General features: G+C 39.6%; 1 protein-coding gene across 6 annotated transcripts in view; it reads right to left on the reverse strand.

Moving 5' to 3' along the window:
* Positions 1-23,196, reverse strand: part of Cab39l (calcium binding protein 39 like) — a 106,174-nt gene that overhangs the window by 58,722 nt on the left and 24,256 nt on the right. Inside the window, exon 1 of one of the 6 annotated variants that reach the window (XM_040740539.1) lies at positions 8,963-9,332. The exons of the other annotated variants lie outside the window; for them this stretch is intronic. The gene's annotated coding sequence lies outside the window, so the exon portion shown is untranslated. Of the gene's footprint in view, positions 1-8,962; positions 9,333-23,196 lie in introns of those variants that run through there. 6 annotated transcript variants of the gene reach the window in all.

Raw genomic sequence — 23,196 nt, forward strand, 5'->3', positions numbered from 1 at the left:
GGCGGATCTCTGTGAGTTCAAGGCTGGGCTGGACCAACAGCCTCCAAAACAATACAGAGAAACCCTGTCTCATAAAAAAGAATTCCTGAAGCTGGAGTTACAGACCCTTGCGAGCCAACCATCATGGGTGCTGGGAACAGAACTCCAGTCCTGTACAAAGAGAAGTACATGCTTTTAACTGCTGGGCCATCCAGTCCCTAAATAAAATACTTATAAAAGAGCAGAAAGCTCCTGATCCATCTCTATTGGAAGAGTGAAACAGAGCAAGCTCTCTGGCTGCCCATGGAACACCCTAATGTGTAACTATGCCCCAACGATCTGCTCTGTCCTCCAGAATCTCACTGTTTATGACTATAAACATTACTGCATCACAAATTCCTTTGCCTGTCTGTGTGCACATATGTGCCAGGGTTTCCCCAGAGAAGTAGTTTCAGTGCTTGACTGGAAAGTGTAAATAGTATTAAAATATCAATGATTCCTAAAATTCATGGTTTGATATAGTTTCAATTACAGGTTAAAAAATACCCCTAACTGAATTTATTAACGAAAGCAGGTAAGCAAAGACAACAGATTTGGCTATTTTATATTTTGGCAAGTGAAAATGAAGCTAGAGTCTTGAGTATACTAAGCTTGTTTTCCTATCGCTGTACTTTCCCCACAACCAGTAACAAAATTTAAAAAGATTACCAAGGAGTAAATGAAATGAAAAGTCCAATGAACTACTATAAGTAACAGTGATATCAGAAAACACAGATAAAATGGAAACTATCAGAAACAGCTCTTAATACAGATAAATCTCTAAAATTTTAGACGCAATGAAATAAATCTCAGAGAAGGGACTGGAGGTATAGCTTAGCAACAGAGTGCTTGTTCAGCTACTCGAGGCTGAGAGTTCATATTATTCTCAGAACAGCAAAACAACCTAAACAAAGAGACTGCTAAGTCAATGTTATTATAAATATACTACAAATGCAAAAAAAATTGAGTTTCTACACATAATTGAAACTTCAGGCAAACAAGAGAATTCTGTGCTAGGTATTCTAAAGAGAATTGATTAGCATTACTCCAAAGGAAGACCTCAGTCAGGTTGAAGACCATGGTGCAGGTTGAGGCAGGTCATGAGTTCAAGGCCAGCCTGAGCTTCACAGTAAGACCCGGTAACCAGTTAAAACCGAAAATCTCTTTGAGAAGAAAAAATACATCAGAGGAATAACACATAAACAATAGAAAACACAGAGGAAATATTGTTAACAAATACATAGTAAACATTTGACCATTCCTTTTTAATTTAAAGATGAAAACTCAAAGTGAAAAACTATTTCCCCCATTAAACAGTAAGTGAGTTTTGGTTTTGCTGTTTTACTGTGTTTGGGATAATGTAGTCCAGGCTGGCGTTATACTGGTTATGTAGCTCAGGATGGCCTTTTGATTCTTTTGTCTCTGTCTCCTAAGTCCTGGAATTACAGGGGTGCAGCACTATACCTGGCTAGTTGTTACTATGTTGACAAAGCTCTAGCTGAATGATGTCCAATGCAACTGGCTCTTCATTACTAATTGGTGAGAGTTACCGTTGCACAATAATTTGGTCTTACAGTTCTAGAATGTTAGGTATAACCTGACTTAAAAGTAAACTCACTTCTGACAACCTAAAATAATTATATTATCCCACCTTTATATTCAAATTTATATAGAACAGGTTTATTACAGTATTTATTATAAGAGTGAAAAACCCAAGAAGACTCTACATGTCTCAAAAACAGGAAATAAATAAATAATGATACAACCATCCTATATACTAGTAGTAAATGTGGGTTTATCCAAATGGAAAGAAAAGTTTTCTAAATACTAACACCTCTAAACCCTAGACGCGTCTCTTGGTTGATCATGCTTCACACTAACTGGCAGGACCCACTGCCCCCCTACTTTAAGTGACAGATAAATTAGTCATGTTCTTTACCACCAAGAGCCTCTTAGGTTTGATGAAACACAATTTGTGACTATGATGATGTTTCTAAACAATGTGGCATAGAATGGAAATTTATTGTTGGAAACAATGTCATGTTCACATTACAGGGCATGATGCAACTATGCAATGCAAACAGAAATACAAACCCAGAGCTTATGCACAATAAAAATACTTTTAAAAAGCTAATAGTTTGGCTCCGTTTGCAAAGTGCTTGTGGCACTAGCATGAGGAAACATATTCAGTCTCTAGAATTGACTTAAAAGCTGGCTGAGGTGGTATGCACTTGAAACTTGTATATTTGAAAAGTAGAGATAGGTGGATCTCAGGGCTTGCTGGTCAGCTAGCCTAGTCTAAACTGTGAGTCCCAGGTCCAAGTGAGAGAACTGTTTCAAAAAGGTTGACAGCCTTCTTGAGATATACCTCAAGCTGTCCTTTGGTTTCCAAACATATATGTGCTTGTGTAGCTCCCCGCGACATGCACACACACACACACACACACACACACACACACACACACACACACACACACACACACACACACACACACACTCACACAGAGTTAATAGTAGATACCTCTGGATAGCACAGTCAAACTATTTAATAAAAGATAAATGCATGGAAATACCTCTCATAGAGTACTTAAAATTATTAAACAGCCTTTTTGTTTTAAAGTTCACACTGTGGAATTCCGACCCTCCCCATCTTTTCAAGTCATTAGTCAAATATAATTTCTTTGGCTATGAAATTTCATGAAGAGTGGTACTTGGCTCAGGTTCTAGAGAGAAAGCCAAAAGGATCATTTAGCTCTGTGCCCAGCAAACACAGGCAGGGAGGTTGTGTAGTAGACTTTGGCAGCACTCCTAACTTGTGTGTAAGAGCCACTAAGGATGGCCAAGGTCAGTCATCTGAGCAATTTAAATGGAGAGGTGTACTTGGAAAGAGGGTGCGTGAGGCATTGCATGTCCTTGCTGGTATCTTGCTTCAAATATTTCAAAGGAGTGTTAAGTGTCTGCCTTGGGTGTTTAGTGAACATTTCTAGACCTTTCTTCTCACTCCCAACAGTGCTGTTCAGTAGGTTTTAAACTCAAAGGTTTCACTGGGCTTTTAAAGGGAGTGCTAAATCTATCTCTGAAGTAAAGGGAATCTTAGGAATAGAACAAGCACAAAAGCATCTGTTTGACCTCAACTGCCAACTTGTTACTTTAAAAAAAAACTAACTCAGAAGAAACTTTCTTTTTTTAAACCTAAGTTTATTTTTCAATCGACAGTGAACAAGTTGAGACCATTTCCAAGATTCCCACAGCTTGTAAGTTAAAACATGTGCATGTGTGTGTACATGTGTGTGTAGATGTGCATGGGAACTAAGTATAGGGTCTTTTGTATGCTAGATAAGTGCTCTACTATTGAGCTACATCAACAGCCCCAAACAAACCCAACTACTTTTGTTCCTTTTACAGTGGTGGTAATGGGAGTCCTGGCTTTACAATCCCCTTCCACTGAGCTATACCCCAAGTCTTCCAAATGAACCTTTCTTAAACACCCTCAATATACCCACCAACCACCACATTAAAAGACATTCAGGAAGTTCCAATGGTTGGCATTCTTTTATCTGTATTCCAAAAGGAGCACAGACAGAAATAAATGCAGTAAGAATACATCAATAGCAAATGACTAGGCATATAAAGATGCATTTTAAATTCAATAAATCTTGAGTATACAGTGCTGATTAAATTGTTCTTTTAAAATGGATAAATTTGATTAGATGTGAGTTTTAAAATTGAAAAATGAGCCTAAAAGTTTTATATTTGCTTTGTCCAAAGTTACTCCTACCAAAATAAAAACTGAGAACTGCTGTCACAGATAAATTACAAAATACATCACTATGGTTACATATGCCACAGCATTAGCTATTATTTATTACAAAGTACCTTCCAACCTTATTTCAACTTTTAAATATGCATTCCAATGTTATGAGAAACCACAAATGAATTTTGTACTTTGACAGACTTAAGTGAAAATCAGCCGACTACCGATAAAAGTATAAAAAATGTAATTGATGGACCCAGACGCAGAGATCCCTTACCAAGCACCAGGCCAAGCTCCAGGAATCCAGTCAAAGAGAGAGAGGAGAGAATGTATGAGCAAGAAAGGTCAAGAACATGATGGAGAAATCTACAGAGACAGCTGAACAAAGCTCATGGAAACTCATGAACTCCAGACTGACAGCTGTGGAGACTCCAGAGAGGACTGAACTAGGCCCTCCATATGTGGGAGACAGGGGTGAAGCTTGGACTATCTGAGAGGCACCTGGCAGTAGGACCATGATACAAACCTGGTATATGAGCTAGCTTGTTGGAGCCCATTCGCTATGGTGGGAAGCCATGCTCAGCCTTAATGCATGGGAGAGGTGCTTGGCCCAACCCCAACCTATTGTGCTAGACTTTCTTGACTCCTCATGGGAGACCTTACATGTGAGGAGGAGTGGGCTGGGGGTGGGGTGAGAGGGAGAAGTGTGGTTGGAATGTAAAATGAAACTTAAAAGAATAAATTAAAAAATGGTTTCACAGATAATTCTTTACTGTAGAACAGTAGTTCTCAACCTTCCTAATGTTATGACTCTTTAATACAGTTCCTCATGATGTGGTGACCCCCAACCATAAAGCTATTTTTGTTGTGACTTCATAACTATAATTTACCTTCTGCTATGAACTGTAATACACGTATCTTTGTTTTCTGATAGTCTTAATTGGTGACCCTTATGAAAGGGTTGTTTGACCCCCTAGCAATCACAACCCACAGGCTGAGAACCATTGCTCTAGAGGGTCAAATGATTAATTTGAACGACTTCCTTCCTCTAACCTCTTTAGTGCTAGGATTACAGGTGTACACCACCAGGCTTGGCTTGACTTAGTGTTTATATGGTTTGTTTTGTTAACAGTGTCTGCGTGGGAGAGATATTTTTTAAATGAATAATTTATACAGAAATAGAATACTTGTGAGAAATGTCTTATGAATTCTCATTCATCTAGACACCTTGGTCTGACTTACCTGAGAACAAATCTCTCCGATAAGAGAGACTCATGTCTTTTAGTAACTATGCTTTACTTGCCGTGCACTATGATATATACGTTTAAAAACAGAATCAATAATAAATGAGGTTAGGAAGACATAAAAGTACTGACATATTTATTTTGATTTTAGGAACTCACTACTGCTAAAAAGCCAGGAACTTCATTAGCTTCACAGTAACATCTCTGCTGACGGCTTCAACCATTTACAGGAGCGAAAACGGTCTACATTTATTAACTATGAATGACTATTAATGAGTGATGTTTTATATTACAGTTTTACAATCTCAGTGTATAGTTAGATCAGTATCCTCCCAAACCAGTTGCTGTAATGAAAGCATTAAGGCTCACTGATATCCCCAAGTGGTTTTCTTTACAGCAGAAATCAGGAGCTGCTGAAATGGCTTAGGTTAAAATTGCTTGCGGCTGAACCTGATGACCTGAGTTCAATCTCTGAAACCCACGTGGTGCCAGGAAAGAACCAGTAACCTCAAGTTATCCTCTGACCTTCATACTCACACCACGGCACATGAGCAAGTGTGCGTGCATCACACACACACACACACACACTATAAAATAATAATCAAGAGACTGATACTCAAGTACTTTTCAGTCTTCCCTGCAAGCACTACATAGTGTACAGGACACTGAATTTTGGTTAGATTCCATTCTTGACATTAGTCTGATTTGCAAATGTACTGTGAAAACAATTACTTCACAGCATCAGTAAGTGCTGCACCTGTCTCCTGTTAGCCTATGAAAATATTACCAAAGAGTATAGACATGAAAGTGATTCAGCTGGAGCTACTTCTTACGCAGTATACACCCACAATGGATTTAATTTTTCTGCTGATATATTAATATACTCCTTTGTGTTTCCAAAGTTGGAAGAAGTTTGATGAGTCCCTGCTGGAAACTTCAGTCACAAAGTTAGAAAGTATGTTTTCACACTTATAGACAGTAATGATTTCTGTTTAAGCAATTATTTTAATTACCAATGGAAGGGTGAGTATGACAATAAGTAATATGAATGTCAATATGGTTATAATGAATTTTTTCCTTTTAAAGGAAATGGGCTAGTTTCTCTAAGTGACAATATAAATACGTATGTACATGCACACAACAGGAAAGTGTCCAAATCTATTTATTTAATAAATATTAATTAAGAACCTATTATTGCCACTTAGAGAAATCATTACTTTTAAATTATTCTGGAATGAAAAGAAGAAAGGACAATTCCAGGTAAGTGTAGCCTACAACAACTATTCACTGTCTGGCCACATTTTTCCATACTGTCCCCAGTATAGATATGTGTTCACATCTCATAACTCAGTCTCTTTCTTATAATAGAAAAATTGTGCCCTTAAGCCCACATACATTTTTGGATACTTTGGTAAAGCTATTCCTCTCTCTTTGTGTTACTCCCTCTCTATTGTGGTGGTGGGGGAAAGTTTCTGACTGTGTTGTTCATATTTGCATATGTATGTGTGAGTGGGTATACACAAAGGCCAGAGGTTAATGTTGAGTGTCTTCCTCTGCTTCTTTCTACCTTATTTTACTGAGACAGGCTCTCTCATTGAATCTGGACCTCAGCAACTGAGCAAGATTAGCTGACTGGCAAGCTCTAGAATCCTAGCTTCACCTCTCTAGCACTATCATCATAACTGGATGTTTAAGAGGGTTCCTGGATGGCAAACACTGTACTGACAACCCATCTCACCAGCCTCTCCATTCCATTGATGTTGGCCACAGAAGCAGGCCAGTCCTCAAGTGGTACTCTTGTCAGATGCCTACTATGTGTTACTCAATGTACTAGACTTCAGGACTGCTACACAAAGGGATAGTTTCCTATACCAAGAGAAAGCTCTGACAGCAATGTTAGATTGACACTATAAAAGTTGAAAACAACTTTGGAAGTACCTGAGAATCCCATTTAAGCAGCATCCTTCCAAATGCACCTACTGTGTATTACACTTACTTTTCTTTAGGTATCAATATGGAGCAGAAATAAAGAAACTTCCCATGGTTGTTTCACATTCGGTTTTGGACACTAGAACTGATTTTTTAATCTCTCACAAGGTGACAATGGTCTTTCTGTAGTTCGAATAAACTATATTCTCAGCCAATAATAAAAGCCTACCAGCCACTTGATAAATGATTTCTCAGGGAAATGGGTTCTTACACTCAGCAGTCTGCTCACAAATGAACTTCTGAAATAAAGCATTGTAAACTGGCATGACATATTCTTTATTTCTGTATTTACATTACTGTTGGGCTTAAGAAATGGTGCCATTACTGCATAACATTAGCAAATTACTAAAGCAATTTCCCCCCAGAAGACTGTCAAGTTTAATGTAAATTCCATCCATCTAAGGCTGTAGTATTGATATTACATAAAGAAGTAAAAGTGCCTCACCCTCTCTGGGGAGTGGATGGGGGGGTGGTTGGTGGGGAGCATGGGAGGATGGGAGGGAGAGGGAACTGGGATTGATATGTAAAATATGATTGTTTCTAATTTAAATAAAATCTATAAAAAATTTAAAGACCCACCATAATAAAAAAAAAAAGAAGTAAAAGTGTTGACCTAAGTGTATGACAGTTTGTTCAGAAGTTTCCACAGACCAACTGAGTTGATTCTTATACATTAGATCAACAAACTGGAGGAAAAAAAATAAGCCACAAAAGAAAACCAGTTCTACAGGCTTCTGTACACATAGAATAGAGGAGCTACTGGAAAAGCAAGCCGTTTTATGTCAGGCTCTAAGACTGCTGTGTGTTTACTGGCTCTCTGCAGGAGTCTTCATTTTAATTAATTTTTTTCTGCCTTAAAAGACTCACTTGAATCAATAACTGAAGGCACATATTTTTGGAGACTAGCACAGGGTAGAACAGAAAGTTTCCTCAAAATAGCTGTCTTTATGCAATGAATCAATTAAATAGTTAACAATATGTACTTCCTTCTACAGGAGAATAGAACAGAAAGTTTCCTCAAAATAGCTGTCTTTATGCAATGAATCAATTAAATAGTTAACAATATGTACTTCCTTCTACAGGAGAATAATCGCATATTTTATATGCACACCTTTTTTACTTAACACATGTTTATACCTGTATACAATATGCAGCTGTAGAGAATATACAATATCCTATTAAAGATTACACAAATGAAAGCTTTATTGGAATGTAAATAAATGTAGTAAGAATTTACTTTCTTTGCTCTGTTATATACATATACTTCTAGTTACATTCTCTGCAAGAGAGCCACATGCCTGTCTATATGATAACTTGGCATCACTATAAGAAGAAAATAACTGCTTAACACTTATGTCTAAAAATGTATATTCAGTCATCTAACATCAATGGTAAGTTATATCGGTAAATTATCTCCTTTTTATTTTTCTTATAGAATTTTGGAGAAACCAGGTGTTACTTTGGATTTCATAGTAGCATTCAACATTTAAATTATATGTACTTTCACTTAATACTAATGCTTTAGTTGAATTACGGTGGGATGATAATTCATAATAACCCATAATATCAAATACCATAACAACAGCTTTAAATTTATTGACAATATGCAGATAGATAACTTCCAAATCTTCAAACACTTGATAGAGAAATGTGAAGAACAGAACTCTGCCACTGTTTTCTTTTTGGAAACTGTAAATAAAAAACCATTTCCAGAATAAGATATTTGGAGGACACAGAAAAGCTGGCAAGGATTCAAGTGCCTTAGGCAACAGAGAAGTATTGTTTTGTAGTTGTTGTTTTCTCAGACCTCTCCTAGTAACAGCAGTTCATCGTGCACAGAAACAAGCAACAGTCTAATTTAACGTGAACATATAAGCATGGCTGTAGAACTCAAGAATGCCTTATTAATTCACTTTCTTTAACCCAAACAAATACAGACAACCTTGCTGATACTCACCGAGGGCTACAGAAACTCTCCAGCTTGTCTAAGCAACAAAAAGAAGACCCATGGTGAGGTGCTGAAGACAGCTCTTTTCTCAGGTTCAAAGCACTTTAGATGAAGTAGCCTTTCTCTTCCATTTAATAAAGAGTGCCTCCTCCCACTCAAGAGTGGTGGGGAAAGGCTGCACAATCCCGTCTTGACTTTCTGACTCTCTGAAGAGTAACAGTTCCACCGGAAAACGTTAGAAGAAAATGATCACTTGAACACTCACAGAGAGCTGCAGTAAATTTCCACTCTGCTTGCTCTCGGATTCCAAGCCTCGCTTGTCTCTTAATCTGTCATAGGCAGTTCTGTTTCTGGTCAAACCAGCTTGCTTATTCGTTCTCTCCCTCTCTAGCACGGGGTTTGACATACACACCACACAGTCAGAGCTCCTTTTTCTCCCTCCCTCCCCTATTGTGTAACACTACAAGAATGCCTGTAAAGCAATTAAGCAGAGGCAAACTTAATTCTTGGGCAAAAAGAAAAGTCTGAAGATAAACAAAAGAAAAATTTGCCATCACTTTTCTGGCTTTAAGTCTTAAACCAATTCCTATATGGGATTTTGTCAAATGATTAAGCTGGTTAGAACATCTTGCTTAAAGATATAAATGAAGACTCCCAGCAACTGCTTATTGACAGTAATAACAACAGACCTGACTACTAATGTGTTGGCTCCTCAGGGAGGAAGCTCTGTCATGATGAGAACGTGCAGTAAAAGAGCTATGCAGGCACTACCAATCTAACCAGAAAACAAGGGAGACTTCAGATTGTTTATAATTTAATTTTAGCAGTGTAAATTTATAAAATGCAGTTAAGTTTTAGTACATTATGTTTTCAAATGCAAATCAACACTTGCAGTTATAAGGAGACAATTATAAGAACACAGAAAAATACAGACATCAGAAATCTAACTAGAGCCTCTTAATGTTTTATTGAAAACTAGATGCAATTATTTCAACAGAAAGTTTTCTATATAAGCATTTGTGGTCAAGCTCCACTACCCTTTGAAGTGTGAATTAGAAAGGCTACAGAGAACATTTAAAAAATACTCACATCTATAATTGTATAGTAAAATACCTTAAAATTATGTCTCTTTCTGCATAGTCTGAAGACTAGGCTTTGGGAAAAGTAGAGGGAAAAGGTGACTCCAATGGCATTTTTAGGATTCTTTGGAACCGAAATTCCCAGTCAATTACAGCTCTTTAGAGTTATATTACATTATGGCCCCAAACCTCCAATATGCAACAGTCCGTGGTTTTTCTCCCGACAGAACTCCCAATACAGATCTAACAACAGTAGTTATGGGACCTATTACTCATACACTAATCTTTCTCCACAGAACTAAAGTATCTCTAAGAGTATGAACTCATTTAAAGTTTAAATATTTCTAAATAGCGGTTTAAATGCCTGAAGAAAAATAAGAATATAAAATTTGACCTTGAAATATAGAATCTGGGGCTAGTGGGACAGCTAGGCAGATAAAGGTGATTGCCTTAAAGTCTGGTGACCCAAGTTCAATCTCCAGGACCTACATGGCAGAAGGAGAGAACTGACAATGACCACATGTACAGAGTGGCACATGTGCACACATACACACCATAAATATATATATTTAAGGAGGTTCATCTAAAGCAGTGAAGTTGGGGGGTACTAGGTTCTGTTTTACAGTGCTGGAAATCAAATCCAGAGCCTTGTGAATGCTAATCAAGTGCTTTATCATTGAGCTATATTCCCAGCTAAAACAGAATTTCAAACTTTAAATATACTATACATACTTAGGAATTTAAATACCTAAGAAAAGAATAGGTATCAAATTTGTCTAGAGATTAACCAAAAAATTCTTTCAATCACATTTGAAAAAAAATCAATTTTATGTTCTAGTCTGTAGGTCTTTCTCCCCCCCCCCCCCTTTCAAAGAAGTGCCTCAATGTTTAAGTCAAATCTACTTAACTTGAACTATCAGCCTCCCAAGTGCTGGGTTAACAGACACACCCAGTTCTTGATGTCAAATCCAAGTTATTCGAAATTGGTTCGGGTTATTAAGTTCCTCACACCTTGGATATATTCTCAAGAATCCTACAATAATCAAAGGAATTCAGAATCTGTAAGAGTGATTCTTAAGAAAACCACAAGACAAATGTTTAAAACCAAAAGACCTTGTATGAATAAACAGGAATTCAAAACTCACTGTAGAAAGTAAGATCCCTAAGGGACAAAGATGTTGCTCAATGGTAGAGCACTCACCTAATCTGTTCAACATGTACAAAGGCCTAGAGTCCCACCCCACCCCCCACAGAAATATATATAATTAATACGATGATCCATTAGACCACAAAGACATCTATTTTACTTTTTCTAAAAGATGAAATGAGACTGTCCTCGTTCTCTGACCATAGCAATAAAACAGAAGTTATAACCAGGAGCCACTGGTCCCACATGGGCCTGAATCAGCAGTGGACACTGATGCGTGCCCCCCCACTCTCCTACCCCCCACCTCCTGCTTTTTGAGTCTGTAGGGGTCACAATCAACTGGCAGCTCACCTGGCACCAGGTATCATCACACCAAGTACTGCCCCGGTCTCTAGAGCTAGGCACGGGAGAGAGGAAAGACAACAGCTCCATGCTATGTCCCTTGTGGCTAGGGTGGGCAGTACCTCACCCAGCGCAACCTGTGACCCAATCAAAGTCCTGGCACTGGGCAGTTAGCATCCCTGTAGTGAGAGAGCACAGGGTGGGGAGGCGGGAGAGGGAGGTAGATGGTTCATGGACTTGGGAAATAGATCTAGAGACGTGAGCGTGGTAAGGAAAGACTGACGTGAATGGTCAGCTGGCCACCGGAGTCCAGGGAGATGTCTGGGCCTGGGTTATGACATAGGTCTTGATCCGGGGTCCTGGAGCAGCCAAGGGTGTCTGTGTTGATATCTGTGGCTCCTGTAGAGGCTGGAGGCCATGCAAAAGCCTGTGGTCTTGGCCACCACCTGGGCCATGTTGGTTTCTGAAAGCTACACTGTAGTGAGGGCCATTCTACCCTGGGTGGCCTGCACACCCACCTGGGCAAAGGTGACAACCTGTCTCAGGCTGCTGCCGAGGATCATGTCTGGGTCCTTTGTCCTGCTATGGCCGAGGTATGTATTTATATCCCTTGTCCATGTTAGCACCAGGGTCCACATGGGTGCTTGCGGTCTGAGACACAACCTGTGACCATGTTGGTGGCCGAGGGAGGCTATGTCACTGCCAGGGCCAGGCTGATTTGGGTGACTAGGGCTGTCAACTGGGGCCATGGGATCATCTGGACCAGGGCTGTGGCCAAGGGCTGTGTTTGGGTCTGTGGCCCTGCCGCGGTCAAGGTCGGTAGTGATGACTGCGGCTCCTGAGACCATTGAAGACCATGTCCATGTCGGGGGTCTGGGCTGCCACGTGGGGCCATGTTGGTCCCGGTGGCCTGCACTGCCATCTGGGACCATAGTGACATCTAGGCTGGGAGGCTGCCTAGGACCATGTCTGTATTTGTGGCCGTACCACAGCCATGGTCTGTACTGATGTTTGTGGCTCATGTTGCCACCAAAGGCCACATAGATGCCTGGAGTCTGGGCTGCAACCTGTGGCCATGCAGGTGTCCAAGGACCATGCTGCCCCCAGGGACATCCTGATCTGAGTGGTTAGTGCTGCCACCTGGAGTCACGGGGCCATGCTGCCACCAGGGCTGTGCTGATTTGAATAGCCTATGCTGCCATGGGAGCCATGGTGCTTGGGTGTCTGGGCCCAAGCTGTTGCTGGGGGCCAAGTCTGGGCCAGTGGTCATGGTCATGGCCCGTGATGGTCATGGCCTGTGTTGGCATGGAGATCATTGGAACTGTGCTGTGTGGAGCCGGCCTGCTGTTTACTGGCCCTGGGCCCTGCTCCTCGTTGGATACTGCAACAGGAGAGTTGGCAGTACCGCTTGGGGAGAGCTCACCTCCAAGGCTACCCCGACTCGGGACTGCATAGTGACCCTGTCTCAAGAAAGGAAAAAAGAAGAAGAAAAGAAAAGAAAGAAAGACCAAACCCAACTACATGTTGCTTAAAGTAACCTATTTCATTTCTAGGCAAGACTAAAAAAAAAAAAGAAGGAAGGAAGGAAGGAAGGAAAGAAGGAAGGAAGGAAAAAAAGAAAGGAGGAAAGAAAGACCAAACCCAACTACATGTTGAATAAAGTAGCCTATTTCATTTCTAGGCAAGACTTATCAAGGATAAAGACAATTACAAAAGGGTCAATCCATTAAGGTCACAAGCATTCTAAATATTTTTGTGCCTAACTGAAAAGCTTCAACACACATTAAGAAAATAATGGGAGAACTAAAAGAATAAAAATACAGCTGTAGTCCAAAATATAAAGTCATTTCTCAATAATTCACAGGAAAGTGTTAGAATATCAGCAGTAGTACAGAAGACTGAACAAAAACACACACGCGTTGTTTCTAAATGTATATGGGTAGATACATTTCTAAATGCATTTACCAAGACAGGTCATACTCTATGATACATAAAAAGCTTGAAGATTAACAGCCTAGGTCATATTAACTTTCAAGTCAGTAATAAAATGTCTGAGAAACTCCCAAATAATTGAGAACTAAACACCACACTACTAAAAAAAAATCCTTAAGTCTTCAAAGAAATGAAGAAAAGTAAATTTGAAAGTACTTTAATTAGAGGAAAATGAACAAAATTACCAAATACAGCTTCCAAATGGGGAACATAGACAAGAATAAAATCATACGTATAAATATACCACCCCTCTCCATAGGCATGCCCCTCATCTGGGAAGCACACTAGAGCTAGCCCTGTGGTGGTGGGGTGCAGGTAGGTTGACCCTGAGGGCATGAAAGCAGGAGAGCTGACACTGCTTCCCCTCATCTACCATGTGGGCTACGGGTGAGGGAAAGATGGCCCCTCTTACCCATTACCACCTGTGGGAGGTGAGAGAGCTGGTTCTGGGTTCACAAGAGTGGGAGAGCTAACTAGGAAACCAAAAACAACAATAAAAAAGAATCAGAAATTATGGTCACTATGGTCTGGGCATGGAAGCATACACCTTTAACCCCACTTAAGTGGCAGAGGCAAGTGGGTCTCTACGAGTTCAAGGCTAGCCTGGTCTCCACACCACAGAGCAAAGAACCTGCTGTCTACCTTTTCTCTTAGAAGACTGCTGGGCTGCCCATATGTGGAGATACCTCTAGCTTTTCTTTCTTTTCATTTTCATTTCAGGTGGAGTTAACTGTGTGGCCCTAGTAGTTGCTAAAGATATTCAATTTGGCTTTCGCAAAACCAGAATATGGAGGAAATTCTAGAGGACGAATGCTTTGGGCATATCCCCAACTTATCTGTTCTGGTTTCTCTTAGTGCACTCCCATCTGCTTTGGCTAATTTGGAGAAAGAGGAAACTGAAAAACAAATCAGGGACTATCCCTATTCTAATTGGTGGCATTCACAAAATGCCCAGCAGTCCCCTGTAGCTGAGAATTCATTCTTTTCCTCTTTCTGGGAAACTCTGGTTTCCTGCTATAGTGGGACAAAAAGACATAGGCACAGCCTTTGAAGGAGCAATAGATCTGGATAGACATCTTATTCAGCCAGTGAACTATGAGAAACCAACAGTATGGCACTGGATAAACAGTGGCTAAGCCACAGTGGCTACGAAAAGGACAGGACAGAGAGACTACTACAGTATCACTGCTGTCAAGAAGAGACCTTCACTACTGATTGCGGACAGCACTAATTAGTGACGGTATAGCCCTGTAATCTAAAATCCAGTGTCTGCTCTTCATTGCTATGAGGCCATGGTATTAGACAAAAAGGGGCCTTCAAAGAACCATTCAGGAGAACAAAACGGGCTTCTTAAGAAGTCATGTTCTCTAAATTCCTAAGAGGAAAAGCTCTCTCTATATATCCCAGGCTGGCTTGAACTTGTAGAGCTCAGTCTCCTGAGGATGGGGATTACAGGTGTGTACCATCACATCTGCTGTGAGTGTGCTTTCAATTTCTTTTTAGTGAGAAGCAAAGTGTGAATACAGCACATCCAGGTAAGAGGAATTAAGTTAGGAAGCACATGTTGGCTTCTGTTTTTTGTTTATTTGATTATTTTTTTTCCTGAAAAGTAGAAACCAGATCATGAAATAGAATGCTCTTAGGTAAAGCTGTTCTTCTCAGATCCAGAAACATATGAAAAAAATAAATTCACATATGGTATATATTAAATTTAACGTTACAATTCCAAACAATATCACAACATTAAGTGAAACACATACTATGGGTTTTCATTAAATTCTCAATTTCAGAAATAACACACCCACATTATAACCAACAAACGGACTCAGTGCTATAACCACAGACAACAGTAACAAGATTCATTAAACCTTTTTGTTCCTGGATTAATTTTCTTCTGCTGGTAGGGTAAGACTACAAAATGCATTTAATAAAAGAGTACCGAGGGCAGGTCAGAACTATAAAATACCCTTGAAGAAAAGAACAAAGAGGCTGCAGAAGAGATGACTCAAAGGTTAAGAGTATCCCTTGCTTTTCCAAAGAACCCAACTTTGGGTATCATCACAGTTTGCAACCATCTGCAACACCAACTGGGGGGGGGGTCCAGCTTCCTTTTCTGGATTTGACCTCCATGGGCACCTGTATTTGGTGCATGTACATACCCATACTTACACATAATTAAAAACAAATCTTAAAAATAAGTAGAAATAAAACTGTAAGTCCCACCCTGAGAGAAATACCTTTTCTTTTTATAAGATGCATAATACTCCAACTTCCTAAATTCTTACAAACATTCAATTTTCTAAAATCCACTGACATACAATATTCTTTTTATGGACAATCATATTACTACTGCAATAAATCTGGTGCTCTAAGGCAAGACCAAAAATAGGATCTAATAAAAATACAGGAGAGAAAACCCCACAAAAAAAAAAAAAGAGAGAGAGAAAGAGAAAGAGGAGGCTGAATAAAAGGACAGAAAACCTTGAGTTGAAATTCAGATGAAAATGTCAAGGGAAATCAGTCTCAGAGTGTTTCTTCCAAGGAAGTTAAGAAGTTGTGAGTAATGGGAATACTTTAGATAGCGTTTTTGTCTTCCACTTTAACAAGGCCACAAATAAACAAAGTACTTGAATAAAACGTATTCAAAGAGTTCACTAAACAGCAAATGAAAACAGCAATCATAGTGGACGTCACTGTCATTAGTATGTGGCATTGGGCTCAAAGTAGGCTCTCATCCCAGGAATGGTGGCTGAGCACTGCTGAACTGAACTCCCAGCCTTCACCAACATCACAAAGCACACTTAACACAGCCCTGGAGATCCAGGGCACTATAAGGGAAGTGTTTGGCTTGTTTGCTTTTTGAAAGAGACTCTTCTTTGATAGCCCAAGCTAGACTGAACTCATTTCCAGTCCTCTTGCTTTGACTTCCCAAGTGCTAGGATCACCTTCAGGAACAACTACACACACTTGTTTTCATAGCTATTAATTACAAGAAATATCTTTTCTAACTGCAATCAGAATGGCATCTTGTTCCACAACTCAAACTCAAAATAAGGTTTTTCCTAGTTAATTGGTTCAAAAAAGGCTTTTACATTTTAACTCCATGGTTCTTAAGAGCTATACTCTGACACCCCTCTCTACCGTTTGCAAATCTTTGCTCTTTCTATTGCACTGCAATTACTCACAAGTAACAATGCTCTCTGTCCCGTAGACCTTGTTCTTAGGCACACATACATACATGCTTGTTTGAATTCAGAATTTGACCAGTCTTGAAAACAGAGCACATTGCTTTCTAGCTTCTTTTTACTTTTTTACAGTACATCTCAAATTTCTTCACACATAAGTTTGCTATATCTTCATCCTTTTTAAAGAGCAGCATGGTGTTCACTCTCGAATCTCAGCTATTTCTTTAAATTGAGACATTTAGGTTTATTTTCCTAATTTATAATATGCTCACTTATAAACTGAAGTATAAATTAGGATTTATGTTCAAGTTATAGAAATGATCTAAGAGAAACAAGCATTTTCTACAACTGATGTGGGTTCCTGAAAGCTGACAATCATATTAAAAAACAAAACAAAACCACAAACTACCCACTGTTTTCAATAAAATCTTATCAAAAATTCTGAAAACTTACACATAGAACTGATTCTCAAATTAGCTACACACAAAGCCTTCTGAAATGCACTGCATACCCAGTGTGATTTGAGAACTGAATCTCACCCCTTCTCCACTATTGTTCCATCATACTGAAGTCTTTTCCGGTGTTTATGTAAGCCTACTATGACACAGTGCTTTCTGTGACAAAGGACAGTTTAGAGAAGCTTATACCACTCTGGGGAGAAGGAGAAAGTCAGGAAATGAGTGGCAGAGCAATGCCCTACTGCATGTTAGCTGCCTGGTCAGTTCCCCGTACAGAAAGATGAAAATGTGAAATACATTAGGTTTGTTTCTTGATTTTGTTGTTGTTCCTTCCTTCTTCCTTCCCTCCCTACCTCCCTTTCCCCCTTTCTTAGTGTCAAGAATCAAATCTAGGGCTTCACACATGCTAAGTAACTGCTCTACCACTGAGTTATATCTCCAGCCCTTTAAATTCAAACTATGCATGTACATGTAGCCATATGTATACATGTACACATAATTCTACGCAGATGAAATATTAACAGGAAATACAACACAACTTTAAAGGTACTTTTCTTTGAGTGTTAAGATTATGGATTACTTTTCTCTTTATGTTTTTCTATACTAGTCAAATTTTCTATCACAGCATTCATAAGTAGAAAAAAATTTCAAAAAAACAGGAGCTAAGCTTCCCTATAAATAGTCATTTTAAAAAATGTGGACTCTGCTGGGCATAGTGGCTCATGTTTGTAAAGCTAGCACTTGAGACAGGAAGTGAGACAGGAAGACTGCGCCAAGTTCAAAGTCAGCCTGAGCTACACAGGTAGACTCTGTTTCAAAAAAATAGGGGAAAAAGTGGGCTCTTACAAACTAAGCCCTTTGCACTATTGTTTAGATACTATTCTCATCAACATGACAAAATATTTTACAAAAAAAGCAATGTAAGGAGGGAGGGATGCATTTTGGTTCATGGTTTGAGGAGATCCAATCCTCCAGGGCAGGGAAGGCTCTTGACGGGACTGTGAGACAGTGGGTCACATGTCTGCAGTCACAAGTCAGAGAGAAATGAATGCTAGCACTCAGCTGGCTCTCTCATTTCCTTCTTCTTCAGTCCGGGACACCAAGTCACGGGGTGGTCTCCGTGTTCTGTTCAATTTCTCTGGCAATGCGCTCAGACATGCAGAGGTGATTCTAAATGTAGGTGAGGTGACAGTTGAAGATCAACCATCACAGACATGGTATCTATGGATACATTTTATTTAGTGAGGCTGTAGGTTTGGGTTTCTGTTATAACTCCATGCTCTGGAAGTGTCCTGTTGCAGCTAAAAGCTAATGTCAATGACCCTAGGATATAAGCTGTGTGACGGCTGGCTCTGTCTGTTTCGTTTATTGCTCCATTCTCAACTTCTAGAACAGTGCTTGACACACAGTATGTTCAAGCCAACATTTGTTTAAAATGCTCAATTTGAAAAAAAAATTGTTACATTTGTGTGTGTGCGTGCGCGAGCGCGCGCGTGTGTGTGTGTCGTGTGTGTGTGTGTGTGTGTGTGTGTGTGTGTGTGTGTGTGTGTGTGTGTGTCTTGTGTGAATGCCATGGCATTCTACCACGTGGGTTCTGGGATTGAACTCAGGTTGTCAGGCTTGGTGACTTCTTCTGAAAGACACTTGGAGTGCCCAGGCTCGATCGTAAGTAATTGACTTTAGCACTCACTTGCCTCATAGTAAAAGAGAATGTACACTAAATCTTATCTTTGAGGAAAGTCATGATTTTATGCCATTGTCTTGCTACTCATGGATGAGCAGAGGTATCTAACCTGGGACACAGGTAGAGCAAAACATGTTATTCCTTCTACAGACTTCAGAATAAACACAGCAGCAGCCTGGTTTCAGATGAGAAGAATTTAATCCCCTCCCTGAGCAAACCTCTTCCACCCTGCACCATGACCCACAATAAAAAATATACCTCACTCAAACCCCAACATCAAACTAGCATGCATGTAATTAAAGTACAAGTCACACAGAACACTTCATGAGTTATAGCTATACACTCTATATTGTTGATGCTATTCAACTTCATATTATTAAGGTAAGAATTATGATCTACCATGCTAAATCTACAAGGTTGGGCAACCAAGGACCCCTTAGCTTGGCCATAAGGGCAATATCAAACTTAAAAAAAATACACTGACTCAGGTCCAGAAGCTCCTAAGCATATAAGGATGGTTCACCATGACCTTTTTCTGGGCAGATAAAACCAAGCAAGTTTGCAGGGGCTGTATATTGAACTTATAGAATGAATCTCTAGCTCTCTCCCCATACACACAGACACACAATATATGTATACATATACTAGATATAATTACACAACATGATGGTATGTTGCACACTTATGTATTATAACATATAAGACATATACAATATATGTATAATATATATATATGTGGGATTTATTAGAATGACTTACAGGCTGTGGTCTAGCTAATCCATTAGTGGCTGGCTATAAATGGAAAGTTTAAGAATCCAGAAGTTGCTCAGTCTACAAGTCTGGATATCTCTCAGCTGTTGGCAGCAAACACTGGACTCCCAAAGAAGTAGGCTCTAATGCTAGGAAGGAAGTGTTTGCTAGCAAGGGGGAAAGCAAACAGACAAAGAGCAAAAGCTTCCTTCTATGTCCTTAAATAGACTTCCAGTTGAAGGTGTAACCCAGATTAAAGGTGTGTCTTCCGGACTCAAGATCCCGATCAAAGGCATGTGTCGCCCCACCCCAAAAGTCAGAACTAGTAAATGGATCCACCTACTTCAAAGCAAGCCCCCCCCCCAAAATCCTTCAAAGGTATGCCCTCAATTTATGGATTCTAGTTAATTCCAGGGGTAGTCAGGTTGACAACCAAGCTTAGGCATCACGGACTGTAAGAACCAACCACTCCCAGCAGGGGAATTCAGCATGTAAAGTTTATGATTGTGAAGGAAAGAGACAGACAGATAAATTACCATCTTTGTTCAGAATATCCAAGATCAGGAATTTAGGGCCACAGGATTTATTCAAAAAGGAAGGCCAGTATACAATATGTAAAGAAAAAAAGACTCTGTAGAAACAACTGTCCTTAACTCTTAAACAGAAGACTCACCCTAGTGGGGGAGCGGTGCAGAGCACCAGATGACAGAAGAATGGTGCCTTCACCAAAGACTGAGGAGTTTGAGGCGCTCACGACTCTGAAGCTCAGGTCATTACCAACCACAGGGTACACAGGCACACCTGACACAGGTGGATAAACTCACTCCTTGCTGGCCAGCACTGGGGCCTAAATTCCTGATCCTGGATGTTCTGAGCAAAGATGGTAGGTTGTCTGTCTATCTCTAATCACTCTTAGTCTTTTTGTTTATTTCAAGGCAGGGTTTTTATGCACAGTCTTGGTTGTCCTGGGACTCACCCTGCCTGTAGACCAGGCTGGCTTCAAACTCAGAGATCTGCTTGCCTCTGAGTGCAGAGTACTGGGATTAAAGGTGTGGGTCACCACTGCACAGCTGTGAGCTCTTAATTTTGACAACAAATGCTAGTGTGCTTCGAAAACTCTCAAAAAGTATACTAGGTGAGGTTGATGCATCTTTAATCCCAGTACTTGGGAGGCAAAAGAAGGCAGATTTCTGTGAGTTCAATCGCAGCCTGGTCGACATTCCAAGTTCCAGGTCAGCCAGACTACAAAATAAAAGTCTGTTTCATTAAAAAAAGAAAACACCTCTCTAGGATGCATTACTGTCTGTTCTAAGTTTGGAACTCACAAACTTAAAGAAGCCATTTAAAGGACCAGTAGAAAGGGCAATGATTCTTCAATTTGCACTTTTTCAAAAACCATTAGATCTCACAACCAGAGTGCACCCTCCTGCCACTGGGCAGTAGCAGCTGCTGATTTTCTAAAGGAAATCAAATATTATACTTAAAGAGCTAATCAATATCTATGAGTCACATTGTTTTTTACTCTGATTAGAACAAAAGGGTGGATACTGGCTAATCACTAGGAAGCTAAGTAATGATATACTGTTATATCCTTCTAATGTGCCTCTTAAAACTAGCATTAAAACCTGTAAGAAGAATGCCAACTTATTTATTTATTTATTTGGTTCAGCACCCACATGGCAGCTCACAACTGTCCATAACTTTAGTTCCAGGGAATCTGATGCCTCTGCAGTCACCAGGTATATACTTGGTGCATGGACATACGGCAAGATACCCAAACACATAAAACAATTTAAAAAATTTTTAAAAGATAAACACAAAGGTAAGGACTTTCTGAAAGGAATTCCAGTAGGCTAGGAAACAAGAACAAGAATTGACATGTGGGACTGAGATGTATATAAATAAAAATATCATAAAGACATCCATAATTTTCTATACTCACTAAATGAAGCAATAGGAGAAAAGTAAGAAAACTCCAGAAATGGCTAAAATGAAGCAATAGTTACCTTATCTTAGCAAAAAGGAGGATGAAATATAAGACTATACCCCATTCCACAAATATCCCTTATGAAAATATATGCACATGTAAAAGCTACAAATGCATGTTTATATACATTAAAGATGAATATGAAAATTCAATTATATGGTATCAAGAGAATAATTTCTAAGTAAGAATACAACAAGTGAACCAAAACACAGAAAAATGTGTTGTAGGCACATTAGCTAAATGACTTGGTAAATTCCAAGGGCAGGCAAATTTACAACAGTAGTCCTCCATTATATAAGGAGAGAATAATTTCTAAGACACCTAGTGTATATTTGAGTACTTAGATGAGAGTGAACCCTATTGTTTGGTTGGAACTTCTAGCTCGCTCCTGGAGGGTCTGAGAAGCCTCGCCCCTCCAAACCCCACCCTCTCAGAGAATCTCCAACAAAGAAAAGGCACCAAAAAGCCTAGTTTTACATTCTTGGCCGCTGTGGCAGCTCCTCCCCTGAAGTTTCCAGCAACCCAAATCTTGGACACAAACCCAGCTTGGGTCAGACATGTTATCACCCCTCGCCTATAGGGTATATAAGCTCCCTGCCTTAGTTCATGTGCATGACTTCTGTTTCTTCTCTTGTCTTGATCTCTGGGGCTGGAGAACTCACCCGGCAGTTACTTTGCTCAAATAAACCTGTTCTTTCACTTTTTCAATTTGGTTTGATCTGGCTAAGTCAGTGAAGAAACCTACTATTACATTACAGAAAACATATTACCTATCTATTTTGGTTTCTCCTATATGTACATATTTGTGGTAAAGGTTAATTTATAGATCAAGAAATTAACAATAACATGATAAAATGGACAACTATGACATGAGACTTTAATGCTACTGGAAGCATCTCCTCTCCTGTACCCTTAGGCTATTATTAAACAAAGGAAAGCTTACTTGAATGCAATGACTGTGTTGAAGTGCAGACACCCTGAACAAAGGGATGACTTCTGCCCCAGACAGGACATAGAGTGACAGCATGATGTTTCATCACACTACACAACTTGAACTGCTGAATGATTTAATTCAAGATTTCCTACATTTGAACCACAGTTGACCATGGGTAAATGAAAGTGCAGAAAGCAAAACTACAAGGAAAGAGAACACCCAATAGATGATACCATCCTTCAGTTATAGCACCATGGAAAGTAATGTGGCGATACCTCAGAGTAGTGAACATATTCAATCCTTATTTACATAAAAATACAGCTCAGGAAATATTACATAGAATTAAACATAAGAGTGGAAAGTATCTATAGAAGACTTTCAAGGCAATGCTATTTAAAAAATTAGTCTTTATTTTTATTAGTTTACGTGTATGGGTGTTTTGCCTACATGCTATTTCTGTGCACTTCATGTGCTCCTAGTGCCTGAGGAGGCCAGAAGAAGATTTCAAATACCTTGGAAATGGAGTTGAGATCTACCATGTGGGTGCTGAGAATCAAATCCGGGTGCTCTGGAAAAGCAGCCAGTGCTTTTAACTGCAGAGCCATCTCTCCAGCCCCAGCAATGCTATCTTTAAGAGAAAATTTTGGAAAATTCCAAAGCCTTTGTGGTGGTTTGAACAAAAAAA

Source organism: Mesocricetus auratus, unplaced genomic scaffold, assembly GCF_017639785.1.
Source record: "Mesocricetus auratus isolate SY011 unplaced genomic scaffold, BCM_Maur_2.0 Super-Scaffold_100707, whole genome shotgun sequence".
In the NCBI taxonomy this organism is placed as follows: domain Eukaryota; kingdom Metazoa; phylum Chordata; class Mammalia; order Rodentia; family Cricetidae; genus Mesocricetus; species Mesocricetus auratus.